The sequence below is a fragment of the Pyxicephalus adspersus genome, chromosome 2 (assembly GCF_032062135.1).
Source record: "Pyxicephalus adspersus chromosome 2, UCB_Pads_2.0, whole genome shotgun sequence".
Classification (NCBI taxonomy): Eukaryota; Metazoa; Chordata; class Amphibia; order Anura; family Pyxicephalidae; genus Pyxicephalus; species Pyxicephalus adspersus.
The window spans coordinates 15,670,537-15,684,567 of record NC_092859.1 but is presented as its reverse complement, the minus strand read 5'-3'; the positions used below and the strand labels follow the sequence as shown (position 1 = coordinate 15,684,567).

Here is a 14,031-nt window from a genome sequence, read left to right as displayed (position 1 = left end):
GACTGTACACACGGCAGATTTTCGCCCGATAATTGGCCGATACCGATTATCGGGCGAGAAAAATTTGCCGTGTGTACGCAGCTTTAGACTTTTAGGTTTCCTTCAACTTCGGCTCCATATGATTTCATGTAGTCCTTATATCACCATAGATTGATACCTAGACCTGGAATGGAAAAAAAACTGTTATAATAAAAATAGTTGTACACTAATCATTGGAAATATTAGATTGATGATATATGTTTCGTTGAAAATAACTAGCAGAGGATGGTTTCGATCCATCGACCTCTGGGTTATGGGCCCAGCACGCTTCCGCTGCGCCACTCTGCTGTTGACATTTGCTGGTTTGTTTTTACATTAATCAGTATGAAAAGATCAATGTCCAAGGTTCCAGAACTAATTTGAGGGCTGCTAAGCTTGTGGGTTTGGGAAAATGTATTGCATACATTGTTACAATCCTTGATGTCTAGACTATCCAGTTATCCACATGGCTATAAAATTTTTTTACTAAAATTCAAAGGACATTCATAACAACATGATATCAAATGATTGTCCTGTGGTGTCACAGCTTTATATTCTTGAGTATCCCACAACACAGGTTGGAAGCATAAAAGTATAATTTTTACTTAAATACAGAGTAGTCCAGATCTCACAAGCTTCCTATTGGACGGTATCCATTATTTATCACAGATTTTCTGTTTGCTTTAATGGGTGCCAGCTTTGTGCCCACTTGAGCCAACCTATATATTATATTTAATTGTGATATCGCAATATCACAATTAAAATTAGAAACAAATGTTTTTTGCTTGTCTTCTTGGACTTTCACACAAGTAAGACAAAGCCTACAGCTGCCAAGATTAGGTATGTAAAAATCCCTACTCAATGTGGTGCTCAAATATTTGACTCTGAAATCTAAGGTTGCACACTCTTCCAAGTGGGATTTCCAGGTAATTAATTTCATGGGGTCAAATTGCACTGGAAGTGTGTGTATTCTCAGGCACACCCTTGTCTCTATAACAATCTACAATACTCATTGTTTGAGCTGTTAGCTTGTCTTAAGGATTCCAGTGGAGAGTGTCTATTCATATGCAAGTAGGTAATTACATATCAATTGTTCTATAGTGATGTATATTGACCAGTCTTGTATTTAAATGTGTTGCAAACACCCAAGAAAAAATAGTGTAAACATTTTCTGAATGTGATTGCTGTTACCATTTGTGTCACTTTGTTCTATTAAGATAAAGATCAAAGAATCATTTAGGGGTGATATCAGTCATACAAAGCATACACTATTTGATTTTCTCTTAAGGTTATTTCAAATGATATTACATATTATTTCAATTGATTCTTGTGATTGACTATAAGTATTCAGTGCAGGATTCAATTGTTTGATAACTGAATGCAATCAATTATAGGATTAGGGAATGGAAAACTTGCCCATATTTGGTTTGCTGCTGGTTCAGTGAACCCATTTGTTACATACTCATGCTGGAAAACCTTGTGTTTTATAATGAACCGGGGCTGAGTTGGTAAAACATTTTGGGATTTTTTTAGAGTGTCTGGGAAACGTGGCACACTTAGACCTCTTTCATACATGTGGTATAAAACTGCATAGTTAGTCATTCATGGGCACACTTATATGTGTCTGATGCAGCAAGGTTGACTGCAGCATTTGGAATTCAGTGAAATGCAAGGGTTTATGTCTGCAATAAAACTGCAAAGCAACCATGTTCAACCGCAGCTCACTGCCACTGAAAAGCATGCAAAGCAGCTAGAAACTACATGTCAGTTGCATTAATAGCACTGTGACCTCCTGTGACCATTAGCAGCTAATACAAAATTGTTCTAGTGTCTTAGAAATGTCATCACCACCTCCATCACCTCCATCACCTCCATCATCTTGTCTCTGTGGCGCAATCGGTTAGCGCGTTCGGCTGTTAACCGAAAGGTTGGTGGTTCAAGCCCACCCAGGGACGCTTCCGTTTTCTCACTAAAAGGCAAATTAGTTTACAAGCATATGTTTCCTTGGAGTTTCACACAGGTATAGATAAAGCCTACAAAAGCCTTGAATACCCACCTAATGGATGGTTTAGATATTTACCTCTGAATTCAAGATATTCAAACTCTTCTGAGTAGGCTTTCAATGTAATCTAAATATTTGCAAGCATCTTTGAAATTTTGTGGAATGCAATTTGTATTGGTAATGTAGATTGGGTACACCCTTGTCTCTATACCAGGGGTCTGCAACCTGCGGCTCTTCAGCCTCCTTGTTGTGGCTCCCTTCGGCTGCCGCGGGGAGATCTCTGATGGGGGATCCCCTTCCTCCCAAGACACTGCGGAGGAGGGGGATTCCCTATCCGGTGTTCTAATGAAAAAAATCTACCAGTGAAATAAATCTACCACGGGGCGTGTACAAATGGGTGTGTACAATGACATCCCCCTCCTTTGAACCCCAATTCCTCTAGAATGGGGAGATGTACAAAACCAAAAATGTAGGTGCAAGTGGGGGACACCTGTGACTAACACCCCCTAAAATGTAATTGTTAGGCTATCATCAGAACATAAAGAACTCTGCCCATCAAAAAAATCTACCATTACACATTGCTGGAGGCACCTGAACCCCAATTTCTCTGGAACAGGAAGGGGGTACAGGTGAACAAAGTTAGAGGTGCAAGTGGGGGACACCTGTGGCTAACACCCCCTAAAATTTCATCGCTAAGGCATCGTCAGAACATAAAGAACTCTGCCCATCAAAATAATCTACCCAGTTACACATTGCTGGAGGCTTCTAGCACCTGAACCCCAATTACTCAAGATTGAGGGGTACAGGTGAACAAAATTAAAGCTGCAAATGAGGGACACCTGTGGCTAACACCCCTTAAAATTTCATCGCTAAGGCATCGTCAGAACATAAAGAACTCTGCCCATCAAAAAAATCTACCCTGTTACGTTAGAAGCCTCCAGCTTGTAATGTAACAGGATAATACGCTAGAAGCTGGAGGCTTCTAGGGGCATAGTTCAGTGTTTAATTTATTTCAAAGTAGACCTACACATGCACACTTGTTGTAACAGGTAAAATTAAAAAAATATTAAAACTTTTAAAAGTTTATAAACTGTGTTATGTTTTGCGGCTCCAGACTATTTTTCTTTAGTGGAAGAGGAGGCAAAATGGCTCTTTTGATAGTAAAGGTTGCTGACCCCTGCTCTATACCAATCTACTGTATTCATTGTCTGAGCTGTTAGCTAATGTAAACATTGTCATGGGAATTAAGGTTGACTGTGTCTATTCATAGGTAAGTAACTAAAACATAGCAATGCTACTATTAAAGTAATGTATATTGACCAATCTTTCCCTTTTAACATGCTTCAATGTTTTAAACTTTTCCTGTTAATGTCCAACCATCCAACCTGACTGGGTTTGGGAGGATTTGCAAAGAATTGCAAAAAATTCCCAAATCCAAGTGTGGAAAGCGTATTGTACCATACACAAAAAGACACAAGGGTGTCATTGTTCCCAAAGGTGTATTAACTAAGAAATCACCCATGCCATGAAGTCTCTGTGGCGCAATCGGTTAGCGCGTTCGGCTGTTAACCGAAAGGTTGGTGGTTCAAGCCCACCCAGGGACGTTAAAGTTTTCTTGAAATGTAACAACAGAGTTAGTTACAGTCTGTGATCCTTTTTTGTTTGCGTTTACAAATACATTTTTAGGACCAGCTTTTGTGGGCATACCCCCACTTTTGTCTTAAAAGGATCATGGACATGATTGAGGCGAATTACAAAACGTTAACGAGATGGTGTTTGGTCCCAGATAGGTTCCACCACATTCAATCTTCTGTATCACCTCTGTGTTTTAGAGAAAGTGGGCAAAAAAGCATGATGGCTCAAATATGGTGGGAATATTTGGTATCCCAAAATTACTGTAAAGAAGTTTTTGCACTGGTTTCACAAGTACTAAACACTGAAGTGCTAACTGATCCAAAAACTGTGCTTTTTAGTGTACCTAATATTAAGCTCTCCCAATCAGCTCGCCGATTATTTTCATATATCTTTCTGACAGCTAGATCCAATCCAGCACATGCCTGGCAAACAAAGACCTTACCTTTGATGGGCAATATGCCTGAATTAAAATGGGTTACGGTTAACGTCCGTCTCACATGCACAGGTAAAAACAATCCATTACTATCTGACAATATTTGGGAAACACAGGTTTCTTATACATCTGCTACCATACAAAACTCCAAGATCCTCCTCGATGCCTAACCCCTTACCCCATCTCAACCCACCCCTTTTCAGTTTCCCTTATGTTTAGGCTATAGGAATCCCATTTATTGTGTTGTTGATTATATAGTTTATGGTTTATATGTATTACACCTATGTACAAGCACAGTTGTTAATTATCCACCTTGCCGTTAAGCCCGACCTTCGTTCGGGCACAAAAAAATTGCAAGGATGGTTAACCCCGAGATTTTTCCCATCCTTACTTACCTGGTCCCCCTGTGCTCATCCAGCCTCGTTTTCGTATTCCAGCGTCGTCCTCCGTCCAGCGTCGTCCGTCGATCTCCCTCTCCAGCGTCGGGTGCCAGCGGGACTGGTAAGATGCCGGCCGGCATCTTGTGTTCCGCCGCCCGGCATCTTGTGTTCCGCCGCCCGGAACACAAGATGGTCCCGCTGATGGTCCCGCTGATTGTCCTGTTTAAGCTGATTTTTGTGTTTTTCCTTTAATTTTATTAAAAGTATTTTTTTTTTTTTAAATGATTGTGTGTTTCAAACATTTTTTATATTCATAATAACTACTAGAACCCCTGTTCGGACATATTTCTGTGAGTTACAGGTCTACAATTTAAAAAAAAAAAATTTCATGAAAAACAGTGGATCACTTTTGGTACAGAAATCTAGACCTCAGTGTAACGCTCAGGAGGTTAAGTATGTCTTTGTTTTCTATGATGTATTGTTTTTACTGACATGAAAAATAATAACAAAACTATTGAAATTCAAAAAGATCATTAGCAGTGCTTGAGATTGCTGTTGCACCTAAACCTGCTCTTTGACATATTGGATTTTAAATTTATGTACAAAATAAAGAAATAAAATGCTTCGCCCACAACCCTGAGATTAAGAGTCTCATGCTCTACCGAATGAGCTAGCCGGGCTGATAAACAGGCTAATCGTGCCCAAGTTCCATCCAATATGATCTACCAAGTGTGTTTTTCTTTTTTGTTGTGTCACATACTTTTAAAAGTATTTATCAGAAGTAATAACTTGCTAGATATAGGTCTCCCTCAACTTGTCAGTAACAGATTTATACACTTCCTTCTGTGAAGGGATTGAGGGCTCTGCGGAAGTAAAACTAAATCGTATTTTTTTATTTTACTGACAGTTCTGCTTTAACTACTAATCAGTAGTAAATTTATTGGACTACTATGTTTTTCAGGAAAAAAAAAAAAGTTAGCAGAGGATGGTTTCGATCCATCGACCTCTGGGTTATGGGCCCAGCACGCTTCCGCTGCGCCACTCTGCTGTCTGAGGGTAAGGTTGTGATTGTAGTCGTTTAGGACAGGTGATCCTGATTTGATTTATTGGACAAGGCATTGAATTTGCTCTTTCTGTATGAATAGTGCTGATTGAGTGCTGTTTGTTCAAACAGAGACAATGTAGTCAGGTATAGTCAGATCACAACAAAAAAGACCTTAGCTAAGCCTCAGAAGCCTTTTGGGAGGGAAGTTAGCTATGAAATGTCCTCATAACTTACCATACAGCTATTTTTAACCATTAATGTTTGGAAACCTAGGGTTTCGTCAGAGGCTTTTAAGATTGTCTTTTAATTGTATGGTACCTTTTGCAGAGCCAGCTGCAGAATATTATTGATCTTTTTAGTTGTCTGTAAGGGTGACAATCTCACTACCACTAAGGGTGGTATTCCTCCCACTAACCACCCTGGTAAGGGACATTTCTCTTATTGACCCCTGATAAATTGGTTTTACTGAGAGTTCTCCTCACCTGAAGACTATTTCAAGGATTCCTTTTGGTAAAAACGGTTGCAAAAGCTTGCCATTGATGGTACTCGTCATTGACAGTACAAAGATTGAAAACATATCGCCCAACGTGGGGCTCGAACCCACGACCCTGAGATTAAGAGTCTCATGCTCTACCGACTGAGCTAGCCGGGCAACTGTTTTTTTGTGCGTTCCCTAGGTCACCCATTCTAGCACAAAATCATACCCTGAGCTACACATTGTAAAGAAGAATGGGAGCTAACAATTTTTAAAATTTTAAGTTTATTTCCACTTTAACCCTTGTTACTAAAACCTCTAAAGTATTCTGTCCGGGGGCATGGCTTGAGCATGGCCGAGTGGAGATGCACTTGAGTGTTTCTATTTTGGTATATGACTCCTCACTATGCTGGTGAAAACCCAGTGGCAGTCCATAAACATCATCTTCAATCTACACTTTATTCCTTGGATGATCTGGAAAACCGCAAAAGGCGGAATAATATCAGAATCCATGGTCTGCCTGAGGCCACTAACACTCCAGATCTGATGGCAACAGTTCAAGGGATTTTTAATCTGTTGATAGACAGGCTTGTAACAACAGAAATTCTTATTGACAGAGCACATAGACCTGTGGGTCCAAGGTCTTTGATTTTTTTAAGCCCGAGAGATGTTATCTGTCGAGTTCACTATTTTTTATGTCCGAGAGGACATTATGACAGCTGCAAGCTGAAAGCAAATTCTTTCTTTTGATGGTGCAAATTATCTTTTTTGACCATATCTGTTGCGGTGCACGTTGGCAATGCATAGAGCTCTCAAGCCATTGTTGGAGGAATTGAAATAAAGAGATATCCCATTCAGAAGGAGTTACCTTTCCAATTGCATATTCGTTCTCAAAGACAGATATTAACATTCAAGAATATCGATCTTCCGAAAGTAATTACTGCACTTGAATTATCACCTGTTGATCTTACTCACTGGCATCAGACCGTTACTGGTTCAAAAGTTGTTTATACATATTTCTTTGATAAATATTTCTCCAGGACAGCTTCAAATCGCATATTTACAGATTTGTTTTTGAAGTTAGTTAGTTCGGTTTGATTCAAATTTTTTGTTATTGGAATATCTTCGGACTGACCAGTTTCTTTCCTGCCAAACAATGTTTGTACGTTCTTTGCTTCGAGGATGGACTCTTATGGTCAAGTGATAGATGCACCATGAGCCTTCCTTTTGACAGAAGAATGTATACAAGGACCTCAGTATAAGCATATGTACCCAAGCATTCCCAGTATGTGCTTTTTCCATTTTTCTTTTTTGCAGAAGATTACATATTGTTGTGTTTTCTTATTTGCGAAAGGTTACAGATCTATATATCAATATTTAATATTTTGTTGGCTAGTGAGAGCAGGAAATAGGACTGTGAATGTATGTACATAGGTACCGTTTTTTTCGGACTATAAGACGCTCCGGCCTATAAGACGCACCCAATTTTAAAGGAGAAAAACCTAGAAAAAAAAGATTCTGAACAAAATACTAAAAAATCATCGCGGTATCGCGGTATCGGATGAGTATGATTTTTTTTAATTATATTTAACATGTATTCGGTGTATAAGACGCACCCACTTTCCCCCCCAGTTTTGGGGAAGAAAAAGTGCGTCTTATAGTCCGAAAAATACGGTATATTTTGTTTCCACTCTCTGTTGTTTAGGAGATTTTATTTGCTTTGTTTATTCTATAAAGATTTGTTTTTGCAATATAGATTTCACCAATGCTTCTGTGTGAGGTGCATTATTGTTGATAGCCCTCCACGCCCCCATGTAGGGCTCTTACATCTGTAAGGAAATTAAACTAAGTTAAGGTACTCAGCAAGTTACTGTCTTACTTGCGTTATTTTTTTTTATTTTTCTATTTTTTTCTCCCTAATTCTACTCCGTTTTTCTTTTTACTTTTTCTGCCCCATCTCTTTTTGAGCTTATTTTATTTTAGTATCCTACTCTTCTCTTAACTAGTACCAGTTTATGTGATAACAGCCTTAAAGTTTTGCATTTATAATGTGCATTACATAAACAAAAAGTGGATATCCTCTTTTTACAAGAGACCCACTATCGTTCTGGGCATATCTCTCAGACTCGTAACAGATACTTTCCTAACTGGTTCTACAGTTTTAACTCAGATTCTAAATTTAAAGGTGTGTCCATTGGATTTCATAAATCTGTTCCATACACTGTTATAGCCTAACAATGTGATTTGAATCTGAATCTGAAAGTAGGGCTCCATGGTAAAACATACACTTTAGTCAATTTATATCTTCCAAATCAAGATTCAACACAATATAGTATTGACATATTACACAAACTGATGAGTTTTAAAGAAGGTCAAATTATTATCATAGTAAATTTCAATTTTGTGATGGAACCCTCACTGGATTTCTCTTCTAGTGGCGGCTCCTACTCTAGGTCCAGATTTTCACTTTTTAGGCAGACTCTCACCCAATATTCTATAGTAGATATAAAGACAGTTACCCATCCAAACAATAGGGAATTGTTCCTACTAAATGACAAGGCATTGAATTTGGTCTTTCTGTATGAGTAATGCTGATTGAGTACTGTTTGGTCAAACAGAGGTAAATGTTTGTCTCCAGAATGCCTAAAGTCTGTGAGCCCTTTTGTTAATAAAGTAGGTTGACATAAATACTGTACTGGCTAACAGTCTGATACTTGCATTAGTTACAAGCTGATAACTAAATAAATATCTTTGTGAATGGTTGGTTGGTAAGGACAAGTGCCCTGGTTATAGTGTTAGATGAAGAAAAAAGTAAATTTCCCTGACCGGGAATCGAACCCGGGCCGCGGCGGTGAGAGCGCCGAATCCTAACCACTAGACCACCAGGGAAGATTGAAGGTGAGTGATGGAAGGTGAGTGATGGAAGGTGAATGATGGAAGATGGAAGGTGAACGATGGAAGATGGAAGGTGAAAGATGGAAGGTGGAGGATGGAAGATGGAAGGTGAAAGATGAAAGGTGGAAGATAATCTTCTCTTGTTTGGCTATCACAAAATACTTTAAAATATCTGTAGCACTCTCCAACTTTAGCAAATTCATAACAGAAAATTATTGTTATACATATTGATGTAGCAACATATGCCATGTATGTTACTGCAAAAAATGGATTTTTATAGTGAGATTACAGATAAAATGTCCTCAGCTAAGTAAGCCTCAAGAGCTGTGGCCTATTGCTTTGCAATTGTATAGTACTCTTTTTTTAAATTTGAACACCTCTAGGATAGTATTTTTCCCTCTAACCTCTATTGAAGGGGACATTTTTTTCATTGATCGCAATAAATTGGTTTTACCAAGGGTTCCCCTCGCCTAAAAACGTTTTTAATGGTTGTCTTCCTACCAAGCTCAGGCCATTCAGGTGAGTAGGGGATATCGGTGAATAGATGACTACAAATGTAACAAACTACCTGTCTCCAGAACTTTCAGGTATATAATTTGTAAATATGATTTCAATGCGTTATACCAGAATCATAATGTTAAGGATTTTTTAAAAACAATGTTATTTATTTTTTTACGAACTCTGATTAAAGTAAAAGGAAAGCATGTTTTTATAGAAATAAATATACATAATATGGAAGGGGATATCACCAAAAGAAAGCATTTCTAGTACTGAATAAAGTAAAAAATTGATTAATTTTGGTAGGTTGAAAAATACTAAATGAATATAGCTTAACTACTAATCAGTAGTAAATATATAATGAACTACTATGTTTTTCGAGGAAAAAAAAAAAGTTAGCAGAAAATGCTTTAAAATCCATTGATCTCTGGGTTATGGGCCCAGCACGCTTCTGCTGCGCCACTCTGCTAAATGGGTATTGGTGTTTGCTGCTACATATTGTGGCAGATTAGTGGGGGCTAACATTGACAGTCGATACTGATTTGATATTAATGACAAGGAATTGAATTTGATCTTTCTGTATAAGTACGAGGGGGTGCTGAGAAGTTCCTGGCTTTGCCCAGAAAGAAGAGAGTCAGAGTTATGAAATAACACATTTATTCAACATATTCCCCTAAAACTGATGCACTTAGTACAGCGTAGTTGCAGCTTTTCTAGACCGTTCAAATAAAAGCCCTTATGCCGCAAATCAGCTCTCGGCAGCATCTTTGATGTCAGAAATGTTCTGTTCAAAACGTTGCACCTTTAGGTGTTTCTTCAAATTTGGTAACAGATAATAGTCCGAAGATCCAGGTCAGGTGAGTAGGGGGATGGTGGACCAATTGGAAAACCAGGGTGTTCAATTTGGCAGCCACAACGTTGGACGTGTGTGCAGGTGCATTGTCCTGCAAACAAAGGATCCCCTTGGTCAACTTTCCATGGCGTGTCATCTTAATTGCCTCTTCCAGCTGGTCCAGGAGGTTAGCATAATACTGTCCGGTGATACTAGAGCCCTGAGGTAGGTAGTCCACCAACAGAATACCTTCCTTGTCCCAGAAAACAGATGCCATGACTTTTTTGGCCTATTTCTGGGTTCGGAACGTCTTTAGGCGTGGGGACCCGCTGTGGCGCCATTCCTTTCACTGTTCCTTGGTTTCAGGATCATAGATTTGGAGCTAGGTTTCATCCTCAGTCACTAAACTAGCCAAAAAGTCCTGTGCAGCTTCAAAATGGGCCAAAACAGCTTTGGATGCTTCAACCCGTTCCTTCTTCTGATCACTGTTCCAGCATTTTGGCACACACTTCCACTAACAAACCCAAAACGTTCCCGGGAGATGTCAAATATCTGGGCTATCTTTTTTGCGGATATTCTCTGGTCCTCAATAATCAGCTCATGAACAACATTGCAGGTTGCCGGGTCAGTTGAGGTTGGGGGGCGCCCACTGCGGGGCTCATCTTCAACAGTGAAATGCCCAGTCTTGAAACGAGATATCCGGGTTTTGACAGTGCTGTAAGAAGGACATTTCTCCCCCAGTGTTTGTGACATCTCAGTGTGAATGTCCATTGCTGACTTTCCCTGGAGAAACAAAAACTTCATGACGGCCCGTAACTCTTACCACCTGAAACTTGCTTGTGCCTCTGCCATCACAGCTTCTCACTAAAAGAAAAAACTGTTTTAAGAATCACAAAGACCTGATATTTGCACAGTTACATACTAAGATATTGGGCTATGCCCCCACACTTTTTTTTTTTTATTTCATCTTGATGGGAGCAAAGCCAGGAACTTCTCAGCACCCCCTCGTAGTGCTATTAGGTCAAATGCTTGACTTCAGAATGCCCAGAACTGAGCTAAAATTAGTCTGTGAGCCCTTTAATTAAAGTAGGTCCACCTAAATACATGTTTTCACATTAGTTACAAGCCCATTATTAAATTAAATATCTTTGTTAAGGTAAATAGCAGTGAGTGTTTCCATTGCTGGGTGGTTGTTAGGAGACACCAGTTGAATTGGTAGATGAAGGAAAAAAAAGCCATATTCCCTGACCGGGAATCGAACCCGGGCCGCGGCGGTGAGAGCGCCGAATCCTAACCACTAGACCACCAGGGAAGTGACATCCTGCTGGCTGTTGGTTTCACATGGGTCTGCTGGATTAAAAAATATTGATGTCACAAAGAGGAAAAGTAAATTTTTTCTCATCAACCAAGGGTTTTCCTCACCTATGTTTGAGAAAGCTTTACATAGTTTGTGATAATATTTGACAATGCAAAGATTGGAAATAGAGGTCACCCAGTGACCGGAGTCAGTTATTATAGAGACATTGCATGTTAATTGCTATCAATAATTTTGTTATTGGCTTTAAAAATCTCATTATCTGTTTAGGTTCTTTGTGTCTTGATTTGAATGAATGTATTGCATTCTAATGTAATACGTTCATTTTTCCTATGTGTTAAAAGGAGGGTATTCTTTTCACTAACCTCCACTGATAGGAACATTTTTTTCCCCATTAATCCACAATGAATTGTATTTAACCAAGGGTTCCCTCACATAAAACATATTTCAAGGATTTCTCTTGGTGAAAATGGTTGAGAAAGCTTGCCATTGATGGTACATATAATTGAGAACACAAGGAATGAATTTACTAGGGCAATTATGTTTTTGTGGCATTCCTCAGTGGCTAAGTTAGTACCCCAAGTACACATTGTCATGTATTACCTTATTGCAAAGAGGTAATTGCATATCAAGGTGTCTGGAGCACTTTCTTTGGTTTACCACATATATATAACAGGGATCAATAAAGAAATAAAGTTTCAGGGGTGCGTATATTTTATCATTAGGCAAAACATCAATGGCTTTGATAAATTTCCTTTGACTTCTGTACATTAGTCCTCAGAGACTTTTGATTAACTTCACCCTTACTTTTCCATTTCCCGCTTCTTTTTGTGAGATACTTCCCTCACCTCTTAGATTGATAGAGGGTGGCAATTGAAGCCCTTTTCTGCAATCAAAATCTTTCATGTGGTTGCCAATAAGCCTAAGACCTTTGTTTTGCTGCCCAACATTGTCTTGAATTTTCTCTATCTGGGAAAGGCTCACACACAAACCCAACATTCCTTCCACTCAATCCACGTTCACACTTATCTTGGGTAATCCTGAGTTCTCACCAGGAAGGTATATAGTCTGGTGGATAAATAAGGGAGTTTGAATATTTTCATACATGGCAGAGTGATTCTTACTTTTGAGAATCTACCCAAAAGTAGGAAAAATAGTAGACTATTTTTAATATTGTCAAATTCATTCTCTTATATGCGCCAAACTTCTCAGTTCTGCTGAACTCTTGTTGAGAGTTCCTGCAGTTTTATAGCATCATCCAAAAAGCAAATTTACACCATTTATGCTGCTTTTTCAGTCTCTCCTTCCAAACTATCTTCTATGCAATTTTGGCAGGAGGACTTGGGAACAAGAGGAATGGAATGGTATTTGCCCTTTAAAATGTCCAATTACATTTTATCTTTATTCCCCAAGCATTTTGCTTAAATACACCCTGGATTTTATTGGGCTTTGCTTTTGTGCTGACTAGATGATGGTGTTATTATTTTATTTGTTGTTTTTGTAATTTTTCATTTCCTTGTGGACCTTGTTCGTATTGGGGGATGGGGACATTCTATTTGGTTGTATTACATTGGTAGGTTAAGTAGCAAGGTTATCAGTGAATAAACAGACCTGGAACAAAATATCGGGGAAGTGAAATGAATATATTTTTATTATATAGGTCAACTTCCAATTTTAAATCCATAGTTATTAGACAGCTGCATGCTCTGTAAAAATTAAAAGGAAAAAAAAAAAATAGCAGAGGATGGTTTCGATCCATCGACCTCTGGGTTATGGGCCCAGCACGCTTCCGCTGCGCCACTCTGCTGAATGCTGCAATATGCTGCCATATGCTTCCATATGCTGCAATATGTTATAATAAGTTGTTGAGTTTGACTTTCCTTTTAAGTACCATTGTTTGAGGGTTCTTCTGTTAGGGTGCTGATTGGACAAACAGAGGTAAATGTTAAAAGATTCAAATTTAAAAATTAGACTGTGAGCCCTTTAACTGAAATAGGTTAACATAAATCTTGGGTATTCTGATTCAAAAATTAGATACAAGCTTCTATCCATAGTTAATACATTTGTGAAGATAAAAGTGAGCACTCCCACTGCCTGGTGATTGTTAGTTGCCACTGTCCCACTAGACTGTCCTAGTTGGATCAGTGGATTAAGGATAAATGGAACAATAAATTTATATCTCTGGGATTTACCAAGCACTTCAAATTCATGAGGGATTTACAGTTCGGTTAGGCAACTGTACATTATAAAATGTTGTGAAAATAAAAAAACTCTTTCTGAAATGTACTGTTTACCTTCACCTTGACACATGGATTTGTAGCTTTTACTGATATTTTAATAAATTTGCTTACTGCTAATGTTTTGAAGCTAAGCAGGAAAAACACATCAAGAACAAAGAGACCTACCGTATTTTTCGGACTATAAGACGCTCCGGCCTATAAGACGCACCCAATTTTAAAGGAGAAAAACCTAGAAAAAAAAGATTCTGAACAAAATACTAAAA

The 14,031-nt window shown here is 38.6% G+C and overlaps 8 non-coding genes across 8 annotated transcripts; 2 read left to right on the top strand and 6 right to left on the bottom strand.

Moving 5' to 3' along the window:
• Nucleotides 1-255: 255 nt before the first annotated feature.
• On the bottom strand, nucleotides 256-327 carry TRNAM-CAU (transfer RNA methionine (anticodon CAU)). The gene has a single exon. It is a non-coding gene; the product is annotated as a tRNA-Met (tRNA).
• A 1,572-nt stretch (nucleotides 328-1,899) lies between these two features.
• On the top strand, nucleotides 1,900-1,973 carry TRNAN-GUU (transfer RNA asparagine (anticodon GUU)). Its single transcript has one exon. It is a non-coding gene; the product is annotated as a tRNA-Asn (tRNA).
• Nucleotides 1,974-3,550: 1,577 nt separating this feature from the next.
• TRNAN-GUU (transfer RNA asparagine (anticodon GUU)) lies at nucleotides 3,551-3,624 on the top strand. The gene has a single exon. It is a non-coding gene; the product is annotated as a tRNA-Asn (tRNA).
• Nucleotides 3,625-5,444: 1,820 nt separating this feature from the next.
• Nucleotides 5,445-5,516, bottom strand: TRNAM-CAU (transfer RNA methionine (anticodon CAU)). Its single transcript has one exon. It is a non-coding gene; the product is annotated as a tRNA-Met (tRNA).
• A 576-nt stretch (nucleotides 5,517-6,092) lies between these two features.
• Nucleotides 6,093-6,165, bottom strand: TRNAK-CUU (transfer RNA lysine (anticodon CUU)). Its single transcript has one exon. It is a non-coding gene; the product is annotated as a tRNA-Lys (tRNA).
• Nucleotides 6,166-8,805: 2,640 nt separating this feature from the next.
• TRNAE-CUC (transfer RNA glutamic acid (anticodon CUC)) lies at nucleotides 8,806-8,877 on the bottom strand. Its single transcript has one exon. It is a non-coding gene; the product is annotated as a tRNA-Glu (tRNA).
• A 2,576-nt stretch (nucleotides 8,878-11,453) lies between these two features.
• TRNAE-CUC (transfer RNA glutamic acid (anticodon CUC)) lies at nucleotides 11,454-11,525 on the bottom strand. Its single transcript has one exon. It is a non-coding gene; the product is annotated as a tRNA-Glu (tRNA).
• A 1,738-nt stretch (nucleotides 11,526-13,263) lies between these two features.
• Nucleotides 13,264-13,335, bottom strand: TRNAM-CAU (transfer RNA methionine (anticodon CAU)). Its single transcript has one exon. It is a non-coding gene; the product is annotated as a tRNA-Met (tRNA).
• Between the last annotated feature and the right edge of the window lie 696 nt (nucleotides 13,336-14,031).